The 19,675-nt window shown below is 40.5% G+C and overlaps 1 pseudogene; it reads right to left on the bottom strand.

Annotated features, from left to right (window-relative positions):
• Positions 1-10,413: 10,413 nt before the first annotated feature.
• On the bottom strand, positions 10,414-12,901 carry LOC104446042 (annotated as a pseudogene).
• Between the last annotated feature and the right edge of the window lie 6,774 nt (positions 12,902-19,675).

The raw sequence follows: 19,675 nt of genomic DNA, 5'->3' as shown, positions 1-19,675 counted from the left end.
GGAAAATCATGTTTGCTTGTTAAAGAAATCTTTATATGGTTTGGAACAATCTCCTAAACGGTGGTATAAACGTTTTGATACTTTCATGGCTAGTCAAAACTATTCAAAAAGTCAGATGGACAGCTGCATTTACTTTAGGAAATTGGAGAATGGTTCTTTGATTTATCTACTTTTATATGTTGATGATATGCTGATAGCAGCTAAGAATATGGCTGATATTGATGTGCTGAAGAGGCAGTTGAATGTTGAATTTGAGATGAAAGATTTAGGTGCAGCAAAGAAAATTTTGGGTATGGAGATTTTGCGTGATAGGACTGCAGAAGTTTTACCTCTATCTCAAAAGAAATATATTGAGAAGATAATGGCACATTTTAATATGCAGTCGACAAAATCTGTAAGTACACCTTTAGTAAAGCACTTTAAACTTTCAGATAAATTATCAACGCAGACTGAGGAGGAGGAGGAGCATATGTCTCGTGTTCCTTATTCTAGTGTCGTGAGTCGTATTATGTATGCTATGATGTGCACTAGGCCTGATATTTCACAAGCTGTGAGCGTGGTTAATTGCTATATGAAGTGTCCTGGTAAAACTCATTGGGAAGCTGTGAAGTGAATTCTCAGATATTTGAGGTTTTATGGATTCGGATCACGCTGGTGACTTGGATGATTGCAGATCTTTAACATGTTACATGTTTACGCTAGTGGGTGGTGCAGTTAGTTGGAAAGCGTCCTTACAGGATCACATTGCCTTGTCTTCAACTGAGGTAGAGTACATGACACTAACCTTTGTAGTGAAAGAAGCAATATGGTTACAAAGTTTGCTCTCGGACTTTGGGTTAGATCAGAAAAGTGTGGATATACACTGTGATAATCAAGGTGCCATATATTTGGCGTATAATCCAATTTATCACAAGCGAACGGAGTATATCAACATCCAGTATCACTTCATACAAGATGTCTTAGCTAAGGGTCTTGTTATTGTTAAAAGGATTGCTACAGCAGATAACCCAACAGACATGATGACTAAGTCTGTTCCTCTAGCGAAATTCAAGCTTTGCTTGAGCTCTATTAGTGTCTGTGGAGAGTGAACGCTCGTCGGGGCGTTGGGAGAGCAGCATGGATGATGAGCACTTTAACTTGGCTTCAAACATCGAGCCAAGGTGGAGAATTGTTAAATTATGTCTCGATTTTGAGCGTTTGTAAAAACGTGATTTGCTGGATTCTTGAAGATTTAAAAATAAAAGTATTCAAATCCCACGGCATGGGCTTTCTTGTTTTAGCCCATGATGATAAAATAAAAGGGAGGAAAGTTCATTGCTTCAAAGCCCGCGGAATCCGAAATGAAGAAGAAGAATGAAGCCGTGAAGCCCCTGCACGTGATTTCTTCTGCACGCGTAAGAAAAGGTGGGGCCCAAAAGTCAAGCTTTGACTTTTAGGGCACACACACGTATAAAAGGAAAACAAAACCCTATGTGTGAAGTAGCCGCTCAACGTCCACCGAAGCCCTATGTACGTGAGAAGCCGCACGTCCACGCCGCTTGAAGAAGATCCACAAGATCTTGAAGCCTCGCGAAGCCGTACATAGAGAGTTTTGTTGCGTGGTAATTTGTGCCGTGAGTTTATTCCCAAGTGAGTTATTATTTATAAACACTTAAAGTTTGGGGTTAAATCTAGGTGTGGGAAACACTTGAGCGATTGAGCGATTGTAAACTCTGATTCTCCGATTTTAATTGATTATTTGTTACCAGCTCTCCCTGTGGACGTAGGTACCGATACTCGGACCGAACCACGTAAATTTCTGATGTCCTTATTTTTCTCGTTTATTTTTCTGGTGATTTTGCATTGATACAAGATCCTTTCCGCGTATTATATCCCAACAGGACTCATGCTCGCCCAAGCCCGTGTTTCTCGCTGCGATCCGCCACTTGCCGATTAGGTCGTCGTACAGCTTTATCTCGAACTCTGATTCGTAGTCGTTGAGGTATTCTATGAATTGGGCCCTAGTGACAAAGGTGGGTGAATCGGAGGAGAAGGGCATGTGGGGGAGCTCGCATAATTGTTTGGCTAGGTGGAGCTTCAATCGATCGTACGACCTGTTTCTCCAAAGAGAGGCGGAGCAATCCTCTCTCTCGAGCACGATGTTGGCTATGCCGAGGCGGTTCAAGCATGCCACTGTCGCTAGGCCTAAAGGCCCTGCGCCAACAATGGCCACCACAACCTCTTCGTCGCGGCCTTCGCCATGGATGATTTGATTCTCCTTGATTCCACGGCTATGGTGTTTTCAGGGATGTGGCTTTGGTAGATGCAAGTTCGGGTGCTTTTTGTTGAGGGAGAGTGTACACTCATTCATGGTATGCCTCGATTAACCTTCGCTCATATGGAAGTTAAAATGCGCAGGTTCAAAAGCTTACTTGAAATGGCCATTGGTCCACTTCATCCCTATAAATTACATTGGATTGTTTTTTTCCTATTATATTCACTTTATCTAACTATGGAGTCATCTAAAATTCGCATTGGAATCTTTGACTGGATGAGTCTTTGACCTGTGCTTAATTCCTCTTAATTTCTCAAGGGAAACAAAAATCTTATGCTATGACGTGTTCTATTTAGTGTTGATTTTCAAGCAAGAAATTGAATAAGGAGATTAAATTTATCCATTTAGGGTGCGCATGGCAACGTTTCTATTACGGAGAACTATTTCTTTTCGAAAATAGTTTTTTCTATTTCTACTCCAGAACAATTTCTGAGTAAAATAAGATGTTTGGTAATTATAGAAAAATTTTATTCTTGGAAGAGAAAAAGAATAAAAATGCGTTTGGATAAAATTTATAATTTTTGTATTTATTTGTTTTTTTCTTACTCATAGACCGTCGATCGCCGCCCGTTGCCGCACGATCGCCGCACGATTGCCACACAACTGCCAACCATTGCCGCCAACCGCCGCTGCAAGATTGTTGCCCACAACCACTGGCCATGAGAGGGGGCAATGGTTAGTGAGGAGTGCACGGCGATCCTGCGACGGCGGTTGGCAGCGACGGTCGGCGGTCCTGCGGCAGCAGGCGGCGGTCGTGCGGCGATTGGTGATGACAAGCTGTCGACAAACGGTGGCAGTCGTCAGCCAGTGGGCCGTGGGTGCGGCGGTGGGCTATAGGCAGCAACAACCGTCACCAACAATCGTCGGCAATCGACTACCAATGATGGCCGTGGGCAGCAGGAGGTGGTCAACGGTTGGCAGGCCGCCGGCGGTGGCCGCAACAAAGAAGAAGAACAAAAGAAAAATAGAAAAGAAAAAAAAATTATTTCTAAAAATTGTTCCCGATAACAAAAAGCTACTTTTTTTCTTCATTTCCGTTCCAAATCTATCCCCAGCCACTTTTCTATTCCGAGGAATAGAAAAATAAGTTGGCGTTACCAAACAGATTTCTATTCTTTTTTTATTCTGGAGAACAAAAAAACAGAAATTGGGAGAAATATAAATGTTACCATGCAAGTTCAAATCAGTCCAATTGAAAGGTTTAAAGTTAATTGATACCAATGCAATGTATTTAGAATTTCTTTAGTACTTTTCCCTCGTAGCATAATAGAGTCGCTCATTCTTTTCTGGTTTTACCATGCACACAAAGCCACGTAAATTGTATATTCAAGGTGCAAGAAGATGATTTAATATATGACCCAATTCTTTTGACTCATATTCCTATATGAGCTTTTCATTTTAAGCTCAAAATTCACCATTAAAAAAAAAACTCAAACGAGCTTTGCCCAGAGAGGAGTAAGAGTACTTGAAACTATCTTTTTATCAAGGACATGATCCTTGTCTATGACACTACCCTCAAAGAAGACCGCGACTATTTTCATGTGTATGCAGAGAGAGATGATTGAATTATAAGTGACGATGGAAGTCGAAGCGCCATTATTGGAAAGATCTTAGAGATTTACTAGACTTAAATAGATTCATTTAACCCGTTTTAATTAACTTTCATGCATTACAAATATAATGATTCATATCCAACATAAGTCATATCTGACTTGACTCACATTATTAAGACATTTCAGTATTTAACCCAATTTACGAAGGGTTAATACCCCGAAAAACCCCAAACTAGTACACCTGTGACAAATTTACTCAAAACTATTTTTTTTACTAAAAAAAACCCCAAAATGATACACACGTGACAAATTTATCACAATTGACCATAAAAAGCCCGAAACTGGTAAATTTGTAACAAATATTCCCTCCACTAAATTGGATTAATACCACAAAAAAATCAAAAAAATTGTAAAATGTGACAAACAAAGCATAAAATCCCAAATTGGTATACCAACAACGAAAGCTAACAGAGTAAATTTGTCACAAGTGTAGCAATTTTGAGTAAATTTGTTAAAGGTGTAACCATTTGGGGTTTTTTATGGTAAAAAAATAATTTTGGGTAAATTAGTCACAAGTGTACCGGTTTGGGGTTTTTTAAGGTATTAATCCATTTACGAAAGAGGAATACATATGTGATAGTCTTGAATTTATTATAAGAACAACGATCTAATAAATAACAAATGATTATAAATCGTTGTGAGATCCACTCTTTTAAGAATTTGTGATTCACAACATATTGTTATTTTGGTAGTAGTTCAAAAACTATTATGCTATGAAAACTCTTTACAGAAACTCATAAACAAACTAAAGTGAAAATACGAAATGAGCGAGCAAGAGATCAAGTGTGGGCGAGGAAAAAAAGAGAGTTGTAAAGGTGGGTTAGGTTTAAGTAAGTTGTAAACCTATTTATAATCCATTTATAACCCATTTAATATCCATATTATATTTAAACCCATTTATGACAATTTATTTAATATAATTAACCCATTTAACGGTCATATGGATCGGTGGCTGTCATGCCCCGATCCTCCGAGCACGTGCCCATCCCTCTCGGTTGATTAAATAGCGACGTCCTAGGACACATCGCTGACCCTTTCTTTTTAATATGCATATGCAGAAGCAAATAAATAATCTCCAGACAACAATACGATGGGATAGGAAACCATGGCCACAAATTTTCAAACCAAAACAAGCCTTTTATAAACAAATAAATTTATTTACAATACCAGGCTGTTTACAAATATATCGGCTCAACCCAAAAAGGGAACTGTCCTATGACCCATTAGTCAGACACATTCACCGATTCTTCGATCTCCACCTTCCCAGACTCTAAGGCTTCTGGTCCTCCACGACTACCATATAAGGACCTGAAAATATTATCCCAATAAAAACGGGGTGAGACGACGTCTCAGCAAGTTCAACCCCCTAAGCCCATACTAGGAAGAAAATATGCCCCAAAGGCTGTCTAAGTACAAGCATAGGTCAGAGAACTTACCTTTGCATCAGTTCCTTCCTACAAGTCAATATAATTCACAATTTCACCAATTGACTTCAAACAATCAAATCATCAAACCGATCGAATCATCAATCAATCGACTCAGTCAATTACATGTCATCAGGACCATCATACAGTCATTTCAATTACTCGCTCCAACTATTAATTACGGCCCAATGGGCACAGCCTACTAAATGTTTAGCGGTGAATTACGGTCCAATGGGCACAACCTGTCCATGTTAGGCGGTAGATTACGGCCCAACGATCACAACTTATATGAGGTGGTTAATTACGGCTCAATGAGCACAGCCACACTTCGGTGGTTGATTACGGCTCAACGAGCATGGCCATACTTCGGCGGTTTTCTTGATCTTACCCAACAACATGCCCAACAACTTTCCATAGTCATCTGATTACGACTATAAACCATGACACAGTTAATCACCCATGGCCAAGAACGTGGTATTCTACGCTTAAATTTCTCAATCAATATAATACCTTGGCCTATTTTCTCGTGTTAAAAACACCCAATAAAAATAATCGTATATGGGTACACAGTCAGCATGAGCCAAAAATATAATATATTTACTTTATAAATTCCCACTATTTATATAATGATAAAACATTTTTGGTGCTGTAAACCGACGCTCGGTAATTTTCTAATTAAAAAATAAAATTAATAAATTTTGGGATAAATATCCAAAATTGCAATCACACTAAATTTGCACAAATAGGCATTCAATTAAATAAATATATCACACCATTGTAATCAACACGAAATTCCGATCATCGACTATCCCAGTCTAATTTCCAAAAAATCAATAATTATTTGAATAATTACTAAAATTAATTAATAAATACAAAAAATAGCAACTTAGGCGGGAAAAGCCTAATTAAAAGCCTAGACGGGCCCGTAAAATTTCCGAACCACTCTAGAAAAATACTAGATCTTGTTTAGACTCTAATTACACTACTCTAACCACCTAACATACAATAACAATTAATTAAATTGTTAATCTAATATAACTATCCACCTAATCCATACTTAGTCTAAACTAATCAACCCTTAAACATTATTAACTTACTAAGCAATGATTAGAGAGTTAAACTCACTTGATTAATGATCCGCTCGGATCAAAACGACGGGGATGCGGCAAGGAACAAAAAACTCCTAAGCGAGACCGCCAAACGGGGTCGAGACATGGTCCAAAGCGGGCCAAAATAGTGGCTGGAGACCCACTCTGCTCAGCTTCTATTCGATGGTTGGCAAAGCTGCTTCGATGGCTAGTTAGGGCCGAAATAGTTAAGGAAGACCGGCAAGGCTGTAGCGAAGCTTCACGACGGCAAGTGAGCGACGAAGCAGCTCCAGCGACGGCGGGGGAGCTACGACTGGCTCCAAGGATGTCTTGAGCTCGTGGTTGAGGCAGAACAATGACCTGAGGAGGCGCTGGACTAGCGCACAAGCAAGCGGGGTGTGACGACATTACGACATGCGATGGTTCAAATGAAGAAAGAAGGCTGCAGCTCGGTTTTCTAGGGAATTTTGAAGCTTCAAGGCTGCAATGGAGGGTGCTGGTCGACGGTGGGAGGAGAGGAAAGGAGGAAGGAACCAGTTTGGCTAAGGGGGGGCCACCATGGTCTTCTACCTCATCTTCTTGTCCCCTAGCTTGGTCCCACCATGCATGCTGTCATCCGCATCCAATTTTCAGCCAAAACACTCCTCTTTTAGAAGCTTGAAGTGGTCCAAAGTTAGGTCCATGAGGGGCATACGAATTTCATTTGATTCCTCTGAAATTGGACTTCAATCCTCCATTGAATCAATCCAATTTGGCTTCTAAAAATTCCAATATCGAGTCCTCGATCAAATTGGTAATTTTCCTCACCAATTGAACCTACTTGCATCCCAATTGCAGGATCAAAAACGGTCCTCTACATTTTCAGGTCGAGAATGGCCATATCTCGACTTTTCACCAAAAATCTCGATTTGCAGAAAAATCTTCGGAGACTGAATCGACGTTCCTAAAATGACTTATGACATGGCAGAGCTTTCAATTTCTAAAATCGGATTTAAATTCGCAATTAATTTCAATTTGGCGTGATTTTAGCGTGACCTAAGCGACCCGGTAGCTTTTAGGAATTTTTATTGCAAATGACCCTTGGCCGCCGAGTGACTCATTGTCGGGGTTGGGGTCGGGGTCAAAGCCACGGTCACCAAGCACGGGGCCATCTAGGACGGCAACCGCCGGGATTTAGAGTTTTGAATTGGGGGAAAGACACCAAACAACATCGTTTTGTTATTTAAATGTTAACTGTACTCTCTAGCAAACCAAATCAATGTCAAAAATTAATAAAAAAGTTGGCACGTTAGATTTCCAGCGAACAGATTACAGTTGACACTAAAATGATCATTTTTCAAACTTTTTGACACTTAAGTGATCCAAAATAAACTTTTGGCAACAAAGTGAGCGCCATACACAACTTTTGGCACTAATGGTGTACTTACCCCCGAAGAAATTAATTTCCTAACTAACCAGTATTATCAATTCATTCTACCCTATAGTTTTCAATCCTTAATCAAAATTAATGGTTTGTAATTCAATTTGAATTTAAGACCGAACAAGCTTTAGTGCTTTAAATAGAAATTAGATTCACCGTGATATTAGTTAATAAATGCAATTTTGTAGGGTTCCATAAGCTCACATGGGAACCAAACTAAACTGGCGGTCTCATTCTCGGATAGATCCATGGAACCAACTGGCGGTTTTCATTTCTAAATTTTTTGGAACCAATCCATAGTGGGCGCTTCCCAATTCTAAGCAAAGAAGTACTCACTCAGACTATGGTCACCTCTACTAGAAACTACCTTTTCACCACAAACGTGATCCTTGTCAATGACGATCCTTCTATAAAAGACCATGACTATTTCCATGACGATACGCACTTTGTGTGAGAAAGATCACTAGGCTACGAGCAACGAAGGAAGTTGAAGCGCCGCAATCGGAAAGATCTCGAGCGATTTCCATTCCGGAGTTTCTACAACTAGCCACCAAAACAGTACATTCCTTCCCCGATAATCTCTCTCATTCTTGTACCTGCTCTAGTGCATGAACACTCCAAAACTACGTAGACCAAGCACCATCATTGGGTACCGAACCCTCTCCATTCTCACCACTAGCCACCACTAGAAACCTCCCCACATACGCTTCACTCACATTCGACGAAATGTTCTTAGCCTCGACCCGTCACTTTTGGACATTCGTGTCCACAACAAGGCCCAAAGTATCCTCATTTTCTCAACTAAGGGTTTGGAGTAGATCTTTTTTCAAATAAGAATCTGAAGTAGTATTTGTTATTTCAAATAAAAGCCTAAAGTAGCCATGGTTGTTTCAAATAAAGACATGACCTTGTTGGTCGCCAACTGGCTCTTAAACCAGTCAAGGGAGTTTTTGTCCAAATGTTCTTATCTTTTTTTCTCTTTTCTTCTTTTTTCTTTTATAGTGTTGTTTGGCCGCTGCTAAGAAAGGCTAGCGAGTGCTTGGCAACCCTCGCTAGCTGCTGGGAAGGGCTAGCGAGGACCTACAAGCACTCTTTGGCCCTTACTAGCGATCGACAAGGTTGTCGAGCCCTCATAGATCACGAGCGAGGCCACCTTCGCCAAATATAGGGAGGGTCGGCCTTGCCCGAGGCCAACGAGTGCTAACCTCACCGATGGCTGCAAGGGGTGGCCTCCCCTAGGGTGAGGGTTGCCTCGCCCAAGTGGGGTTGTCCCTCGCCTATAGTCAACATAGGTGGCCCTCACCAAATCAGGCTAGGGCGAGCCTCGCCCCCTCTATGGGCATCACCAGGTGGATTGTTAGCCATGGGCGAAGAGGAAGAAGAAGAAACAGGAAAAAGAAAAAGAAAAGAAAAAGGAAGAAAAAAGGGAAAATTATAAATCACAAAAATACCCTTGACCATCGGGCAAAATACCCTCGACCATCGGAAAGTTGGCCCTTATTTGAAATAGACATAGCCATTCATGCCTTTATTTGAAATAAGGTACACTTCCAGCCTTTATTTAAGAAAATAATGGCATTTTGAGTCCGTTTTAGAATTTTCCCTTTTTATGGAAAGAATAAAATAGGAAAAATAAAGAAAAAGGAGAAAATAAATTATTAAAACATAAAATGCTCTTCATAGTAAGTTCGGGCCCTTTTTTAAAGTTATATGGCAACTTCATGCCTTTATTTGAAATAAGATTCATTTTAAATCTTTATTTGAGAAATTGAGGATTTTTCATACCCTTATTTGAAATAATGTTTACTTTAAGCTTTTATTTGAAAAAATGATGACACTTGTAGTCTATTATTGAATTTTATTTCTCTTTACACAAGTGTATGAATTATTATCTCACTATGGTTTGAACAATAAAGACATGGCTTCATACGATCTAACTAAGGAATGTAGAATTTGTCTTTTCCATAGAGAGAGGGAGAGAAAGAAGACGTTTTCAAATCATTCTTGCTAGTCTTGGATTGGCACAAATCTTATTTTGGTCCAAATAATGGGCAAACAACCGCTTAAAATTTGCCCATATAAAACATTTATTTTGCCTCGCGTTCAAGGTACTCGGTCAGATTGACTAAACACTAAAAAATGATCTTGTTACGTTCCCATTTAATGCATGGCCGTACGTTCCGTCGCCCGTCACCTGTCTCCTAGGTCTCCAATTTTGGATTGTACTTTAACTTCTAAGATAACTTTCTTGTTTTGATAGAGGAGAAATAGGTAAGTCATATAATATAACCGTTTCAAAACAATTTGTTGCATAGAGTATCAGTGATCTTTGTCGGTAAGTGACTTGAACTGCTAAAATTTAAGAACATTAGAGAAAGAAACTTCAAAAGGGGAAGTCGTAAACTCATGGATCACTAATCTGCAAATAAAATGACGTTATTGATTTTGACCTTGATGAAGCTTTTATTTAGTTTACAGTGCGAGGTCATCATGCATCCTCTATTTTTTTGGTACTAGCATATTGTTGCATGAACAATATCGCTTCTTATTTCTGTCACTCACACTTCCTTCTGCGTCGAAGTTTCAAACTAATATGGCATGCTACATTCTGCGCGTCATCAGAGATGCCGAGCAGGCCCTGCCGAGAGAAACGGACGCAGTACAAGCCATCTTCTCCTTTCCATTAGCGCAAGACCTTGGTCATTCCGTCTTCGTTGAAGAGATCATCTCCACCCTAGTAAAGTTACCATAAATATCAAGATAAAATGGGAGAAGTTGCCAATTCAGAAAAAGCAATCATTATTAAGTGGCCCAACGAAGAAAATAATACAAAGAAAACGTACTTGGAGCCATTTACGCACATTGCTTTTGTAGCCGGTGGCAAAGACTATGGCTTTAAGGGTTCGTCTGTCAACGTATCTATTCCGATAAACTATTTCTTGTCAGAAATAGCTTTTTTCTATTTCTTCTCCATGAATAATTTTTTAGTAAAATAACGCGTTTGATAATTATACAATATTTCTATTCTTGGAATAGAAAAAGAATAAAAATATGTTTGGTAAGAATTTATAAATTTTTGTATTTATTTTTTTTCTTCTTACTCACGGATTGCCGACCGCCACCCGCTGCCACACGACTGCCGACCGTCGCCGTCGATCGCTACCGCAGGATTGCCACCCACCGCCCACCGCTCGTGGGAGGGGGCGGTAGCTGGTGAGCTGTGGGCGACGGTCCTACGGCGGCATTCGATGGTGACAATAGGCGGTCGTGCGGTGGCGCCACGATAGTATGGCAGTTGGCAACGGTAGGCTACCGACGAGACGGTGGCGATCATCGACCGGTGACCTTAGGCGGTAGCTGGTGGGCTACTGCAGCAACCGTCGCCGGCAATCACCGGCAGTCGGCTGTCAATGGTGGCTGTGGGCGGCGGGAGGCAGCCAACGGTTGGCAGGCGTCCGATAGTGGCCGCTATAAGGAAGAAGAACAAAAGAAAAATAGAAAAGAAAAAAAACTTATTTTTAAAAATTGTTCCTGAGAACAAAATGCTACTTTTTTTTTTTGTTTCTTGTTTATGTTCCAAATCTATTCTCCATCTACTTTTCTATAATGGGGAATAGAAAAAATGGTTGGCATTACCAAGCAGATTTTCATTTTTTTTTTTTTGTTCCGAGAAACAAAATACCAAAATTTGGGAGAAATAGAAACGTTACCATGCATGCGCTAATTCACTGGTCGTGCCATTCATGAACGTGACCGGCTTCCCGTTAATGCTTTTGATGGAGGGGAAAAGCTAGATCATTGGCTTTATTATAACTCGAGAAGGTTTGACAGACTTTCGATTCAGTTCGAAATTCAATTTCAAAGAAAACAAGCCCATAACTCCTTAATTCACCTTCATCACTCCATCCTCGATCCTCTTCATTGCCCCAACGTCGATGGTGGGGGATCGTCCGGTCGTTGCTTTCAGATAGAATGGACCTTTCTTTGGCCTCCGAAGGCCGTACTTGAAATAGTCACCATATATTGGTATGCTAAGTAGTACCATGATGATGCAACGATTCGGCATGGGAGGAATTTTAACAAAACCATACCAAGAAACACCATTTCCTTGGTAACGACATGTACCCGCGAATTCTCTTCATTAGGCTATAAAGGTCGTGAAAAAAACGTAGCCACTATCTATAGCTATAAAAGAAGATAAGGGCTTCATTTGCTCTCTATATCATTTGATCATTTAGTCGTTTATCACTCCAAGTAAATGGATTCCTTAATCATTCGAATATGTCTGGTCTATTGCAAGGGATCCCGCTATCAACTCCCGACTGAATTTCCACGAAAAAATTAAAATTCTCTAATTTCTATCCGCTTACTAAAGAAGGAAAATTGCATGAGTTTAAAGAAAGAGTTTGCATACGGGACTTCGAGCAACAATAGAAGTGTTGGTGCCATGACTCCACAAATCGTAATCAATCTCCATCCCTGAGTTCCCACATCCCACCACCAGCACGTTGCTCCCTCTGAATTCCCTCCCATTCCGGTAGTACCTCGAGTGCATCGCCTTCTCATAGAAGCTCTCTAAGCCGTCGACCTCCGGTGTCACGCCTTCGCTGTTCTCCCCGCTTGCCACCACCAATAACTCCGCCACGTAGGACTCATGCTCGCCCAAGCCCGTGTTTCTTGCTGCAATCCGCCACTTGCCGATTAGGTCGTCGTACGACGCGCTCTCGACAGACCGTCAGCAATACAGCTTTATCTTGAACTCTGACTCGTAGTTGTCGAGGTATTCTATGAATTAGGCCCTAGGGACAAAGGTGGGTGAATTGGAGGGGAAGGGCATGTGGGGGGAGCTCGCAGAATTGCTTGGCTAGGTGGAGCTTCAATCGATCGTACGACCTGTTTCTCCAAAGAGAGGCGGAGCAATCCTCTCTCTCGAGCACGATGTTGGCTATGCCGAGGCAGTTCAAGCATGCCACTGCCGCTAGGCCTGAAGGCCCTACGCCAACAATGGCCACCACAACCTCTTCCTTGCTGACCTTCACCATGGATGATTTGATTCTCCTTGATTCCACAGAAATGTTGTTTTCAGGGATGTGGCTTTGGTAGATGCAAGCTCGGGTGCTTTTTGTAGAGGGAGAGTGCACACTCATTCATGGTATGCCTGGATTAACCTTCGCTCATATGGAAGTTTCAATGCGCAGGTTCAAAAGCTTACGTGAAATGGCCATTGGTCCACTTCATCCTTAGAAATTACATTGGATTGTTTTTTCCTATTATATATACTTTATCTAACTATGGAGTCATCTAAAATTCGCATTGGAATCTCTGACCGGATGAGTCTTTGACCTGTGCTTAATTCCTCTTAATTTCTAAATGGAAACAAAAATCTTATGTGTTGACACCTAAATTTTGGTGACCCTTTTAATTAAAAAAATTAGGGATTAATTTTAACCCTTAAAAAATATTAGTTAATTAATTAATTGCATAGCATATAGTTTTAGGTGCATTTATTTTAATTTGCATTTACATTAGGCCGGTGACAAATGGGTTCAAATTGATGATTCAGAATATTAATTTGGTGAATTGGACTAAGCCCACGAATGGAGTAAATCGGCTCAAGCCCGTATCCTCGGAAAGATTTTACGAATTGATTTGTGCGAGATTTCAAATTTTAGAAGAATCCTCTTGCAATCCTAAATCGTATCAAAAGCAAATATTGCATTTGGAAAAAGGAATTTTCGTGGTTACGAATTTGGAAAAATTAAAACCCTAATCGTGGCCTATAAATAGATTAAATGCGTAGGTTTGAGGAAAGGGTCACACATTGAATATACGGCCACACAAGAGAGGGACTTCTTCTTAGTTTTCTCTTGAGTAAAAAGGAAAATCGCAAAAAGGAAGAACGGGGGAAGTCTTTTCCGTGGTTTTTCTTTCGTAGAAGAGCACAAGAAAAGAAAAAGCCGATTGATAAGTCAACAAAGGGGAAAAAGATATAGGAAACGTGAAGAAAGAAAAAGAAACAGGGAAGGTACAGCTGCAACAGTGCTTTGCTGAAAGAAGTGATCGGACGTGCAACTGAGGGGAAAGAGGAACCACTGTTTGTCTTCTTCATTGGACCCTCTGCCGGCGCCTCTCACCGATAACCTCCGCCGCCACCGGCAGCTGCGCCCACGTCGCTCGACCGCGAGCACTGTGCCACCGTGCCTTCTGCCCAAGGTCCAGACACGACGCCGCACCGTCGCCGCTTCGCCTTTGCCCCGACAACCCGACGTCACCTGCCCTGTTCGTTGTTGTTGTTCCAATGCCGATCTCCTTCGTTGTCATCTGCTGAAGCCATGCTGGTCCCTGCCGCCCGCGCAAGCCGTGACACCGGCAGCCCAACGAAGCCGTCGCCGTGTCGATCCGCGATGCCTGGGTTGCTTCGCCCTCTGTTGCAGCGTCACCGGGCCAAGGTGCCCCCGCCTTTTATCTTTGCTCACAGCTCTGCATATGCCACCGCCGCACGACCCACCGCTCCAGATCTGGAGCCCAAGCCACTATACGCCCATCCGATGCCCCGGCGTCCCCTATAGCCCGCACCTCCGCGCCGGTCCGTGACCAGTCGCTGCTGCAGATCTGGTGGTCCGCTCGATGCTAGCAGGCCCCGAACCCTGCTGCCATGCTGCTCTGCCATATCCGACCCGATGCACGCCCAAGTGACGAACCAGCTGCGGCTTGCTCCCAAACGCCAAACAGCAGCCCCCCGCCCGTTGGTTAATGATGCTGCCGCCGGTCCACCCGCCGCCCTCACCGGAGCTGCGAACGGCAACCCATTTAGCCGCCGGCTAGCCCTAGTTTAGGAGGCCAAAACCCTAATTAGGTAGATTTCTTATTTTATTTATTTATTTATTTATTTATTTAGTTTTTATTATTCATTTTGTTTTTTATTTGATGATGAGGTGTTCGATATGAAACATGTGAAATTTGTGATTGATAGTCCGATTTTCGCGTCCGAAATCCGACTCGCAATCGCAATCACTTGAAAAATCGCCAATCCGATCTCCCGTTCGAGATTCGATTCGCAATTTATTTAAAAATTGGCCAGCCTGATCTCATGCGCAATATATGGTTTGCCGGTTTGTAGATATCGATACTATCTTATCTAATTTGTTGTCACGTTAGTTGAATCAATTTTATTTTGTTAAATAAAAAAATCCAAAAAAATATTTGAGTTAGGATTAGGTTTGTTTTAAAATATTTCTTGTTATCTTACATATTTAGAATAGAGATTTTATTTCGAATTCCAAAATCAAATCAAAATCAAAAATCAAAAATAAAATCAATCAATTTAGGTTGCTAGTTTTTTTTTTACTTAGGTTGCATGTTTAATAATTTGACAATTATTAATTTCAAAATTAATAAAACAAAAACACAAAAAAGGTCATCATGCATATATCATGCAGAATTAGGGCATTCTTGTTACGTCATTGCATATTGGATAATATTGCATGTCTCATTTTGAGTTTAAATTGATTTTTAGATAAATTGCATCTTAGGTTAGAGATTGCTAGGTTAAGATATGTCATGTGTTAAATTAGCATTTAGTCTGACCTGATCCTTAATATAAGCTGGATAGAGTCTTAATCTAGATAAGTATTTTTGCATTTTTCTTAATTTTGAATTTCATGAAAAATACAAAAAAAAAATTGTCTTAGAATAAATTAATTTCATTATCTAGAATAGATTGCATTTTTAGAAAAATAAAATTCATGTGCACGTCATATAGAATTAGGTTTATAAAATGCACGTCATTTAGTGATTGCTAGGTTCGTTTAATTAGAACTTCCTCATCATTAAAGTTAGGTCATTTGATAAATTTAGATTGCATATTTATTGCATTTCTTTGGAAGTCGTTTTATTCATTCATATAGTTTAGGTCATATTGCCATGTCATATCATTGCATGTTAGATTAGTAACATTGCATGATCCTCATTAAATAAATAAAAGTAAAAAAAGAAATTGCGTGTTAATTAGAAACCATATCTAGGGTTGTTGATGTGGATTTTAATTTAACATTGCAGACGCTTTCGTTGTTATGAGGTAAGTCCTGCAATTTATTCATTGCTTTCTTGAGTGTTAAATTGGTGGCATGCGCACACGTATGATAACCTCACATGTTAGGGAAATAGCTTAAAATTAATTCAAGCTGCTTGCCAAACATTTTTCAAAATAAAATAAAAATGTACCGAAAGGGCGTTAGAGAAATCTAGCGTAACCAAGTCCTCGAACTCATAAACCTCTAGTTCGTAGGAGTAAAGTAAATCTCCCGTTACTTTACTTGGGTTTCTAATCAACCCACAAAAATAGATTAGTGGCAACTCCTAACTGAAATATCATTTGCATGTTAAGAACTTGAACCTAAGTCGCGAATTGGTATGGGCTTGGGAGAGCCCGAGTTAAATCTAGGCTTAACAATCCATTAGCCAAACCCTAGGTGATTCACACACCCGAAAAATTGGGTCGCGACATTATGCAATGACCTGTTCTATTTAGAGTTGATTTTCAAGCAAGAAATTGAATAGGGAGATTAAATTTACCCATTTATAAGTGTGCATAACAACGTTTCTATTCCGGGGAACTATTTCTTTTCAGAAATAGTTTTTTTTATTTCTACTCTGGGAACAACTCCTAAGTAAAATAAGGTGTTTGGTAAGTATACAAAATTTCTATTATTGGAATAGAAAAAGAATAGAAACAAAAATCTTATGCAATGACCTATTCTATTTAGAGTTGATTTTCAAGCAAGAAATTGAATAGGGAGATTAAATTTACCCATTTATAAGTGTGCATAACAACGTTTCTATTTCGGGGAACTATTTCTTTTCAGAAATAGTTTTTTCTATTTCTACTCCGGGAACAACTTCTAAGTAAAATAAGGTGTTTGGTAAGTATACAAAATTTCTATTATTGGAATAGAAAAAGAATAGAAATGCGTTTGGTAAAAATTTATAAATTTTTGTATTTATTTGTATTTTCTTCTTACTTACAGACAACCGACCGCCGCCCGTCGCTACACGACCAACATACGACCGCTTCACAACCATTGACTATCGCCGCCACAGCATTACCGCCCACAGCCCATTGGCTGCGGGAGGGGGCGATAGCAGGCGAGTTGTGGGCTGCGGTCCTACGGCGGCGGTTGATAGCGACGGTTGGTGGTTGTGCGGTGGCAGGCGGCCGTCATGTGCCGGTTGGCAATGGCAGGCTGCCGGCGACGGTGGCAGTTGTCGGCCGGTGGGCCGTACGTAGCAAAAGGTGGCCAACGGTTGGCAAGCAGCCGACGGTGGCCGCAACAAGGAAGAAGAACAAAAGAAATATAGAAAAAAAAATTATTTCTAGAAATTGTTCCCTAGAATCAGAAGCTACCTTTTTTTTTCTTGTTTCTATTCCAAATCTATGCCCCGGCCACTTTTCTATTCCGTGGAATAAAAAAATAAGTTGGCATTATCAAACAGATTTCTGTTCTTTTTTTGTTCCGGGGATTAAAATAACAGAAATCGGAAGAAATATAAACATTACCATGCAGGCCCTAAATCAGTCCAATTGAAAGGTTTAAAGTTAATTGGCACCAATGCAATGTATTTAGAATTTCTTTAGTACTTTTTCCCCCGTAGCATAATAGAGACGCTCATTCTTTTCTTGTTTTACCATGCGCACAAAGCCACGTAAATTGTATATTCAAGGTGCAAGATGATTTAATATATGACCCAATTCTTTTGACTCATATTCCTATATAAGCTTTTCATTTTAAGCTAAAAAAATCCACCATTAAAAAAAAAAAATCAATGAGCTTTGCCCAGAGAGGAGTAAGAGTACTTGAAACTATCTTTTTATGAAGGACATGATCCTTGTCTATGACACTACCCTCAAAGAAGACCGTGACTTTTTCATGTGTATGCAGAGAGAGATGATTGGATTATAAGCGACGGTGGAAGTCGAAGCGCCATTATTGGAAAGATCTCAGAGATTTACTAGTTTAACAGTTTTTGAGCTACTGTAAAAATAACAGTTTGTTGAACGAATTCTTGAATAAGTGAACTCCACAACAATTTATAATTATTCATCATTTGATTTTTTTTATGGTTCAAAATAGACTGTTATTCTTGGAGTGGATTAAAAATTCACACCAAATCATTTCTCTTCTTGTACCTACTTGGGTGACGAACTCCCCTTCAAAATTACGTTGACCAGGCATCATTGTGTACCCACCCCTCTCCGTTCTCATTGCTAGCAACCACTAGAAACCTCCCCACATACGCCTCACTCACCCGACAAAGTATTCTTAGCCTCGACCCGCCGCTTCCCGGCATTCGTGTCAAAACCCGCTGAGATCATGTGCCGATTATACCGAGGCTCGACGTGGAAACTTTTCACGTAGGTCTTCAAATAACTTTGGAAGCAGCTTTTCAGAAGAAAAGAAAATGTATTTAGGCAGGAGGTCCTCCGATTATACCGAGTAAGGCATGTGAAGGAGCGTGTAGAATCGTGTGCCAATATGGAGTTTCAACCGGTCGCAGGTCCTCTTCTTCCGGAGAGAAAGGCACGGCAATCCTCTCTCTCTCTCTCTCTCTCTCTCTCTCTCTCTCTCTCTCTCTCTCTCTCTCTCTCTCTCTCTCTCTCTCTCTCTCTCTAAAATTAATTTGGGGATGAAGAGGCAGTTCAGGCATGCCAATGCAGCGACGCTCGAGGACCCGTGCCCATAATCGGTACTCCCATTTCAATTTCTTTTTGGATAGTCATGTTATTGTACATAAGTTTATGAATATATCTATATAGGCTTTGATAGCATAACAATTTTTTAGAATAATAGTTTCTAGGGAGCCATAAATTCATAAAAAAGCGAATCCCACAATAATTTATAATTATTTGCTATTTAATTTTTTTGTCTAGAACATATTGTTATTCTCACGATAAAATAAAAACTATCACTCAATCATTTCTCATGTAGTGGAACATGGCTTATCCTTAATTTTTTTTTTTTCCTTTTCCGAGACAAGTGGGTAAAATGTGTTCCCACCATGCTTTGAACAATGTAGAAGTGGCTTCATATAAGGAAAGTTGAATCGCAATTTAAGAGGTTGTCAAGTTTTTCTTGCTGGTCTTAGATTGCGACCGATCTTCTTTTGGTCCCAATTATGTGGCAAGCAAGTTCTCGCATATCAAAATTTAGCTGAAACACGTTATTAATTTATGCTTTGATAAATCTTGATTATTGTATATAGAGCGACGTTATCATGGACCCTCTACAATTCATCAGTACAAGCTGCATGTACGACATGCAAGTGTCACGGGCCGATCAATTGGGATCGTGACCCTCGATGACTCAGGTACTTTTGGATCGACTTGGATCGTCGAGATGCCTAAGCCAAGCCTTGCTCGATCGATCACACACTTGCTCGCTCACTCGGATTGTAGAGAGAAAAAGTTCCTAAAGAGGGAAGCGCTAAAAAGAAAGGAGCCTTTGTATTGCCTAATGGTTGGATGCTTACAAATGAGGAAGAGGACACCCCTTCTTATACTAGAGGCCCTCTGATTACCTCCAATAATCGAGAATTCGTCTGGTGGACGAGATCGCACTGCCAAATCTACTAACTGCCGACACTAATGACAAGAGAATTCTAAACTTTGGCTCAATTACCATATCGCTCGCCCTTGAAACGTTCCGAAAGAGCTCTTGTTGAGAATCTTAGCGATCGCAGGAGGTCCTCCACAGAAAGGCATGACCCTTTAGCTGCAGAAACCTCTTGGCCGTGACACAAGCATCGCATTCTTATTTTTC

The sequence above is a fragment of the Eucalyptus grandis genome, chromosome 2 (assembly GCF_016545825.1).
Source record: "Eucalyptus grandis isolate ANBG69807.140 chromosome 2, ASM1654582v1, whole genome shotgun sequence".
NCBI lineage: Eukaryota > Viridiplantae > Streptophyta > Magnoliopsida > Myrtales > Myrtaceae > Eucalyptus > Eucalyptus grandis.
Note: the sequence above shows the minus strand (reverse complement) of the source record. Positions and strands in the feature narration are given on the sequence as shown.